Source organism: Octodon degus, unplaced genomic scaffold, assembly GCF_000260255.1.
Source record: "Octodon degus isolate 3935 unplaced genomic scaffold, OctDeg1.0 scaffold00005, whole genome shotgun sequence".
Lineage (NCBI taxonomy): Eukaryota > Metazoa > Chordata > Mammalia > Rodentia > Octodontidae > Octodon > Octodon degus.
In genome coordinates this window covers 26,452,938-26,462,595 of record NW_004524581.1, presented here as the reverse complement: position 1 = coordinate 26,462,595, position 9,658 = coordinate 26,452,938, and positions in this window count along the sequence as shown.

Here is a 9,658-nt window from a genome sequence, read left to right as displayed (position 1 = left end):
AAAAAAAAAAAAAAAAGTATCTCCAGCCACCCTACAGGCTGCCTACCATGTTTCCACCTAACTTAGCTCTCTATAAGAGTAGGAACAACACTTGGTTTTGGTTTTTTGAGACAGCGTCTTGCTATATAGCCCAGACTGGTGGAACTCCTGGTGAACCTTCTGCCTCATACCCAGCTAAGAGTTTATTTTATTTTTGGTATGTTTGCGGTTGTGGGGACTGAACGCAGGGCCTTGGCACTGATCCACAGCTCTGGTCCTTGTCTAAGACAGGTTCTTTTTTTTTTTTAATTTTATTTATTTGTGTGTGTGTGTGTGTGTGGCCAGCTCAGCCCACCTGGGGGCGGGGCTGGCTGGCATGTGGTGCTGGGGGATTGAACCGCAGTCCCTGTGCTTTGCTAAGCTTGTTCTAAGTAGGTGCTTTAGACCACTGAGCCATCTCATCAGCCCTGTAAGACAGGTTCTTACTGTATGGCTCAGCTGCCCAGGCTGGGCTCAAACTTTCACAGCTCCTTCCTGAATCAGCCTCCAGGAGTGCTGGGACAATAGGTGTGAAGCATCATGCCTTGCTGCTGGAGGGCCAGGTGTTCTGTTGGCTTGCCTGTTTTTGTTTTTTGGGGTTTTGGTTTGTTTTTGAGACAGGGTCTCCCTGCTCAGGCTGACCTTGAGTTCACTTTGTAACCCAGGCTGCTCTGGAATTTGCAAAGATCTTCCTGCCTCAGCCTCCTGAGTGCTTCTGACATTTTGTTTCATTTTCAGACAGGGTCTCAATATATAGTTCAGGCTGGCCTTGAAATTACCATGTATCCCAGACTGGCCTCAAACTCAGCAACCATCCTGCCTCAGCCTGCTGAGAACGCTAATTCACACACAGGACACTAATCAAGTTGCTTAACCTTTCTAAATTGTAGACTAAATGGAGATAACAGCACCAGCCTCAGTAGGGAATTCCTAAACAGTAAACCAAATTCTGCACATAATGTAACCAGTGAGGAAGATTAGTAGAGAATAAACTTCTAGAAAATATCAACTATAAAGATGGGATAGCCAGCGGTGGCAGCACACGCCTATAATCCCAGCACTCGGGAGGCTGAGACAGGAGGATGGTTGAGAGTCCGAGACCAGCCTGGGCTACAAAGTGAGCTCCAGGCCAGCCTGATCTGCCCAGTGAGACCCTGTCTCAAAAAGACCAAAAAAAAAAAAAAAAAAAAAAAAGGAGGGGGTTAGTGGGGACAGAAAGCGAACCTGTAGAACTCCTGATGCCAGTGATATATCCTTGGTCTTAAAAATAACAGGGTCTAAGGTTGGTGTGGTACAGTGAAACTGTCTCAAAACAAGCACAGGATCTACCTAAATTGCCCTGACTGGCTTTGAATCTGCAATCTTCTTGCTCAAGTTTGGTGGTGTGTGTGTGTGTTTTTGATGTGTGTGTGTGTGTTCTGGCCCAGGTCCCTTTGAAGTAGCATTTTTCCTGTTTTGGTTTGAGAACAGGGTCTCACCAGTTCTCTAACCTCCTGCTTGGTTTTGTTTGGGTTCTGGGCCTTCAGACTGAGCTTGACCCCAACAGCCCTCTTTAATTTTTATTTTGAGAGAGTCTCAGGGGCTTGGTAGAAGAAGCGCTTCCCTGGCAAGTGCAAGGCCTGAGTTCAATCCCAGGTTTAAAAAAGAGAGAGAGAGAGAGAGAGAGAGAGAGAGAGAGAGAGAGAGAGAGACAGACAGGGTCTCTATGGAAACACTAAGTTGGCTGGGAGTGATGGCACATGCCTGCAATCCAAACCCTCAGGAGGCTGAGGCAGGAGGATCGCTGGGCGATCTTAGTCCAAGACCAGCCTGAAGTGCATAGTGAGATCCTGTCTCAAAAACCCAAAACCAAACAAAACAAGTAAGTTATCTAGGCTGGGCTCAGACTTGGAATCACCTGCCTCAACCTCCCAGAGTGCTACAGGTCTGCTCCACCATGTCCGGCTTCCGGTCCAGTCTAGCAGTAGATGCTCATCTTTCCAGGAGCTGGGACTGTGGGCACGGCACTGCCCTCGGCAGTCACAGATACTTTAGAGTTCTAAGCACAGGCTCACTGCTGGGCACGATGGCACAGGCCTATGAGCCCAGCACCGTGGGAGGCTGAGGCAGGACAAACCCAAATTTGAGCCCAATTTGGGAAACTTAGCAAGTCCCTGCCTCAATTTTTTTTTTTGGGGGGGGTACTGGGGATCCAACTCAGGCACTTATGCTGCTGAGCTATCTTCCCAGCCCAAAATAAAAAAAAAATTTAAAGGGCTAGGGATATAGCTGAATGAGAAGGCCCTGGTTTCCATCCCCAATATCAAAATAGATAAGTGAAAAACTAATGAACTCAGGGCTGGGGAGATGGCTCAGTGGAATAAGCGCTTCTCTGGCAAGCGCAAGGGCCTGAGTTCAATCCTGGTTCCACCCAAAAAAGAAAAACTAATGAACTCAAACCTTGCTCCGCCTGGGAGCTGAGTGAGCCGCGCTGGGGCTCCGAGGCCATGGTATGACTTTGCTGGACTCAGGCAAGCCCCACTGGCGTGGCAGGGCCTGGGGAGAAGGCTGCGGAGACCACCTGGGTCTTGGCTGGAGGACCCGGCAGCTTTGCCCTCAACTCCAGCGTCTTCCAGACCCACACATCTGGACTTGTAGCAGCTCTGCAGGACCACTTGGACCAAATGTAGTTTTCGTGGTCCTTGTTGTAGGGGGTTTTTTTGGTGGAACTGGGGATTGAACTGAGGCCCTTGCACTTGCCAGGGAAGCACTTATTCCACTTAGCCATCTCCCTGGCCCCTAGTGTTTTTTTGTTTTTTGGGCTTTTTTGGAGGGGGGTTGGTTTGTTTTTGTTGTTCAGACAGGGTCTGGCCATGTAGTACAGGCTGACTTGCACGCACTACATAGCCCGGGCTGGCTGCAAACTCATGGCAATCCTCCTGCCTCGGCCTCTGAACACTGGGGTTACAGGGGTGCGCGGCCACGCCACTTCTCTCTGTCCTACGGAGACATAACTGGTGTGGGAAGGAAGTATTTGCCGAGTGGCAAATTCAGGTGAAGGCGCTGCATGCTTTTTTCCTATAACATGTTTACAAATTCAAGGCCTTAACACTCACAGAAATTTCTTCTGGGGAATTTTGTGGTACCCGGGGGCTTTCCAGTTGTTGCCTCAGCTGCCTTGGCCTGAAAACAGAAAGTGGCCCTGCTTCTGTGTCACCACACCTGTGCCACCTCGGCCACCGAGTCCCACGTGATCTCCACACACCCATGAGTAGTCCTGAAAGTGTGGGCAGCTGGAGACTTGTTAAAAATGCAAATTCGGGGGCCCACACCGGAATGGGAAACTGGGGGGGCCTTAGGGGGCTCCCCCAAGGCTCTAGGGCTCTGAGGTGCCCAGTCACCTAGTGACTCGAAGGCAGCGGCCAGATCTCCTCAGCCCCCGCTTCCCCAGTGCTCAGCCCGCTCCTAACCAGAGCTATAGGCATGAACATCCCACTATCTAGTTTTACTGTATTGTTTGTTTACTTTGTTTTTTAAGAGGATAGATCTTTTTATATAGTTCAGGCTGGCCTCAAGCTTTCGGTGATCCTCCTGTCTCAGCCTCTGAAGTGCGGGGATGACAGGCATGTGGTTTATTTTGTTACAGCCTGAATTGTGTCTCTCCAAATGTATAGGTTGCAGGCTAGGCTGTAATCCCAGCACTCAGGAGGCTGAGGCAAGAGGATCACCAGGAGTCTGAAGCTGCCTTTGGCTATATAAGCGAGTTCAAAGACAGCCTGTGGGCTGGCTAGATAGCTCAGTGGTCTGAAGCGCCTGCTTAGGCAAGCGCAGCGTCATTGGTTGTTGAGCCACGTCCCCATGCAGGCTGAGTCCTGGCACAGTGGCGCAGGCCTGTAATCCCAGCACTGGGAAGGCTGAAAGCCGGAGGGTCACTAGGAGTCCAAGCTGTGTAGTGAGACCCTATAACAACCAAATACATTTTTTAAAAAAAGGCGCCAGTCTGCACTGTAAGTGAGACCCTGACTCAAAAAGGGGGGAGGAGGAACTGGGGAGATAGCTTGGCAGGCTAAGTGCCCGCCTGCCAAACACAAGGACCTGAGTTTGATCCCTGGTCTGCATGCTGTGCCAGCCCTTCTGGAACCCGGGCCTGATGGCACACACCTATAATCCCAGCACTGGGGAGGCTAAGACAAGATGATCACTACAAATCCGAGCTGCACATGACACTCTGTACCAAATAAATAAATAAAAGTTTTTTTTAAGTTAAAAAAAAAAAAGGGAAAGGAAAGGAAGAGATAAATAAATAAATAAATAAAGCAAGGCTAGAAATATAGCTCAGTTGGCTTGAGCCCCAACACCACATCCACGGTTAAGTAGGTTTAGAGGAGCTGGGCACAGTGGCACATGCCTGTACCCTTCTAGCTCCCTGGGGAGGCTGGGGCTGAGGACCACAAGGTGGAGGCCAGCCTGGACAACTTCATGAGACCCTGACTCAAAAAGTTAAAGCAAAAGGCCCTGAGTTTAATCCATGGTACCAAAATAAATAAAAAGTAAAAGGGGAGGTAGCCCAGTGGTGCAGCACCCCGGTTTTTTGTTGTAGTTGTTGTTGTTGTTTTGGTGGAACCAGGGGTTGAACTCAGGCCCTTAGCTCTTGCCAGGCAAGTGCTTATTCTACTGAGCCATCTCCTCAGGCCCAGCACCCTGAGTTTTTGTTTTGTTTTTGGCGGAACTGGGGATTGACCTCAGGTCCCTGTGCTTGCCAGGGAAGCACTTATTCCACTGAGCCATTTCCCCGGTCCCTATACCCTGGTTTTTTTTTTTGTTTTTGTTTTTTGGTTTTTTGCAGAACTGGGGATTGAACTCAGGCCCTTGCGCTTGCCAGGCAGGTGCTTATTCTACTAAGCCATCTCCCAACCCCTACACCCTGGTTTAAAAAAAAAAAAAAAAAATTACCAAACTTGGCATCTTGGTCCACACCTAAGCTGGGGGCACTATTTTTACAGAGAGCATGACCGCCTTCAGAAGTGACCCATCTAAGGGGTTCAGCAATGACTCTCCTGCCCCATGGGAACCCCGGTTTAGAGTCTGACGGAGACGGAGCCGAGTCCTGACTCGGGCACGTGAGGATCGTGAATACTCACTTCTAAGACTCAGTTTCCTGCTCTGTAATTTGAGGCTAATAATAGCTACAATAATAGCCAGAACCCAGTAATTGGCAAGTGTGGGACAGTCACTCCAGACCAGGTGATTTACAAATGATAATTAACCCAATTTTTCACATTGGCTGTCTTGGAGGGAGGTGGGATTACTGCGAATTTTTACTATAATACTTAAATCTATGTCCCGGCAATCCCAGCACTTGGATCCTGAGGCAGGAGAGTCACTTCACATTCCAGGTCAGCCTGGACTCAAGTCTATGGCAATCCTCCTGCCTCAGCCTCCTGAGTGCTGTGCCTGCTCTACTCTGCTAATTCTCCCGATAAATTAATTTAACGCTTGGCGCTAATGAGTGGCTTGGACTGAACAGGTGAGCCCTCGCTCAACAGCAGCTGGGCTCCTCGGCACCTTCCTCCGGGGAGTGCGCAACCCTTCCCGGCAGCAGGCCCGGGGAGATATTTCCAGCAGGGGGATTTCCTCGGGCCCCTCAAATTACACCATGTGGACAGCTGCCTGTCCCCGTGACCTGAGCCGCTGGGCAGCCTTGCGCTCGGCACAGGCGGACACTGGCGGAAGCCGCTCTGTCCCTCTTCGCAGAGCTTGGAAGAGATGATGACCGGCTACTTACGTCACTTAAAGGAAAAGGGCGCTGGGAGACCACCCAGACAGCACACGCTGGGAACCATCATCATGGGTGGCGACAAGTGAAATTGGAAACCACTCCTTCATGCGCCTGTACTCTGCTGCCCAGTGAATTCTGAAAACAATCCAAAACATGCTAGGAATTTAGCCAGGCCGGCGGCGCACGCGCACGCGCAAACCCACGTGCCTGGAATCCAGCTTGCTGGGAGGCTGAGGCAGGAGGACTGGAAATTCAAGGCCAGCCTGAGCAATTGAGTAACTTGAAGGAGACCCTGAGCCGGCCAAATAACTCAGCAGATTAAAGCGCCTGCAAGCAGGCTCACTGCCCGGCCAGCCGGGGATTCAATCCCAGGGCCCCGCCCCCGGGGCACCCTGAGAAGGCGATTGAGACTGGGTTTGGTGGCCCGCGCCTGTAATCCCAGCACTTGGGAGGCTGTAAACAGGAGAATCACTACGAGTCCGATCTAGTAGTGAGACCCTGAACACCCTGTAGACCCTTCCCTAAAATACAAAAAAAAATTTTAAATTAAATTAAAAATTAAGGGGGCTGGAGAGATGGTTCAGTGGAATAAGCGCTTCCCTGGCAAGTACAAGAGCCTAAATTCAATCCCAGGTTCCACCACAAAAAAATAAATTAATTAATTAAAAATAAAAATTAAAATGTTGGTAAAATAGCTCAGTGGACTAAGCACCTGTTTAGGCCAGCACAAAAACCAGAGTTCATGGGGCCGGGAGATGGATTAGGAGGATAAGTGCTTGCCGGGCAAGCGGAAGGGCCTGAGTTCAATCCCCGGTTCCACCAAAAAAAACAAACCAGGGTTCAATCTCGGCACCACCCACCGCGCTCACCTGCCCTGCCCCTGGGTGTGCTGAGCCAGCCACCGAGACCAGGCATGGCGGTGCACGCCTTTAATCCCAGCGCTAGGGAGGCTCAAAGGCAAAAGGATCACTAGAGTCCAAGCTGTGTAGTGAGACCCTGTACCAAATACTTAATAATAATAATACAAATTAAAAATTAAATAAAATTAGAAATTAAAAAGGGTTAGACAGGTAGCTCCGTGTGAAGGTCCTAGATTCAATGTCCAGTGGCAATTTAGGTTTTTCTCTGGGGCTAGCTGACTGGCTGGTGGCTAGCTTAATCAAAATGAGTGGGGACATAGAAATGCTGTACAGAGAAAAACAGGCGGTACAAATGCCACAGGTGAAGAGATCCTAAACGTCAGTATGCATGCGCATGCGTGGGTCTATTTTGGGTTTTTTGTTTGTCTTATTGTTGTTTTTTGTTTGTTTGTTTGTTTTTTTTTGCGGAACTAGGGATTGAACTCAGGCCCTTGCCCGGGAAACACTTATTCCACTGAGCCACCTCCCCAGCCCCGTGTTTGTTTGTTTTTGTTGAGAGAAGTTCTCGCTATGCAGTTTGGGCTGGGGTTGTGCTCACTTTTGTAGCCCCCAGGCAGGTCTTGAGCCTGCACAACACATGGGGCCGGGGATTGAACTCGGATCCTTGTGCTTGCCAGGTAGGCACTTACGCCTCTGAGCTATCTCTCTGGCCCCTGTTTTTATTTATTTATTTTGGCAGTATCAGGGATTGAACTCAGGACCTTGCACTTGCCAGGCAGGCACTTATGCCACTGAGCTATATCCCGGCCCCTATTTTTTTATTTTTATACTTATTTATTTATTTTTGAGACAGGGTAGCTCAAGCTGGCCTTCAGTTCCCAGGATCCTCCTGCCTCAAGCTTCCTGAATGCTGCAAATACCGTTGTGTGCCACCACACCCCACTATGAGCATGTGTTATGTGACAACACTGAATCCCAATCTTTTTTTTGGCAGAACCAGGGATTGAATTCAGACCCTTGCGCTTGCCAGGGAATATGAGCTGTCTCCCCAGCCCCCTGAATCCCAATCTTAAAAGGAGCTGCCTGAAAAATAAAAAAAATAAAAAAAAAAAAAAAAAAAAAAAAAAAAACATTTTGAAAGTTAAAAAAAAAAAAAAAAAAAAAAAAGGAGCTGCCTGTTGGTACATGTTAACTATCTTCCACTGAGTTTGGTAGTGGATGCTGTAATGGAAGCTACTCTGCAGGCTGAGGCAGGAGGATTGCCATGAGTTCAAGGCCAGCCTGTGCTTCATAGTGAGTTGAAAGCTACCCTAAACTATTTAGAGAGACCCTGTGTCCAAAAACATCAAAACAGGAAAGAAAGAAAGAATAAGAAAGAAAGAAAGAAAGAAAGAAAGAAAGAAAGAAAGAAAGAGGGGGGCCAGGGAGATGGTTTAGTAGAATAAGCGCTTCCCTGGCAAGCACAAAGGCCTGAGTTCAATCCCTGGTTCCGCAAAAAAAATTGTTTTTTTTTCCCAGAACCAGGGATTGAACTCATGCCCTTGTGCTTGCCAGGCAAGCGCTTATTCTACTGAGCCATCTCCCCGGCCTCCGAAAAAAAATTAAAAAAAAAAAAAAAAAAAAAAAAAAAAAGAAAGAAAGAAAGGCTGTGGGCATAGCTCAGTGTAAAGTGGTTTAGTTCCCAGAACCACAAAAAAGTCAGGGCTGGGGGTAAATTCAGTGGTAGCTCCCCTTGGGTTTGATCCCTATAGCAACAATGAAAACAACAGCAGGAGGGTTTTACTACCTCTCATTGGTTTTTGTTTTTTAACTTTGTAATACTGGGGATCAAACCAGGCCCTTCATACTGAGTTCCATCACTAATCCTTTTTGATTTTTTTGGTGGTCTCAGGGATCAAATTCAGGACCTTGTGCTTGCCAGGCAAGCACTTACTCCACTGAGCTATCTCCCTGGCCCTCCTTTCTGAATTTCTGTTTTTGTTGTTGAGACAGGGTCTTTCGACAAGTCACAAGCTGCCCAGCCTGAATTGGAATATGAGATTCTCCTGCCTCAGCCTCCTGAGTGCTGGGATCACAGGCATGTGCCACCAAGCCCCATGAAAAATAGTTATTTTAATTTTTTTTTTTTTTTTTCAGAACCAGGGATTAAACTCAAGCCCTTGTGCTTGCCAAGCAAGTGCTTAGTCTACTGAGCCATCTCCCGGGCCCTTTATTTTAATTTTTTTTTAAATGAATTAAGTGTGTTGTCGCATTTTAGATACACATAATGATCACATTCACCAGAGAATTTGTACATGATGTAAGGTGATTTTTTCTTTCTTTCTTTCTTTCTTTCTTTCTTTCTTTCTTTCTTTCTTTTCCTCATCCCCTAAAGATGGTTATTTTGAAAGCTCTCCAGGAGAAGAGAGACATTTCCTCCACACAGAACCTATGCTTACTAGCCTGGGCAACTCCAATGGTCCCCAAGGGGTCACCCCCAGCTCTGGAGCCCAGCGGCCCCTCCCCCCGCTCTTTAGGGCCAACTGAGAAAGACCCAGGCAGGGGGACTTTGACCGTGCCACTGAGCACAGCTGCTGGGGTAAAAGGGCATGGTGAGAAATCTAGGTGACAGGTGACAGTGAGGGTGGTGGCCCTGAGGAAGCTGAGCATCTCGGTGTACAGCTGCCACCCCGCACTCTTGGAGGCTGAGGCAGGAGGATGCCAAGCTTCAGCTCAGCCTGGGCAACTTGGTGACTTAGCAAGATCTTGTCTAAAACTACAAAATAACAGTTATGATAATAATGGTAATAGGGATTAAAAGGGTTGGGCATGGAGCTTAGTGTCGTCTCCTGGACTACACACACACACACACACACACACACAAATGTGGCCACCACTCTGAGTGTGTGTGCCATCACAGGGCTGAAGGGAAGCCAGCGGCCACTCTAGCCCACCTCTGGGGCATCTGCAGTCCTCCTCTCAACCCTGCAGAAACCGCTGCTGGGTGCTGCATGTTGCCCACAAGTCCAACAGATGTGCCAGG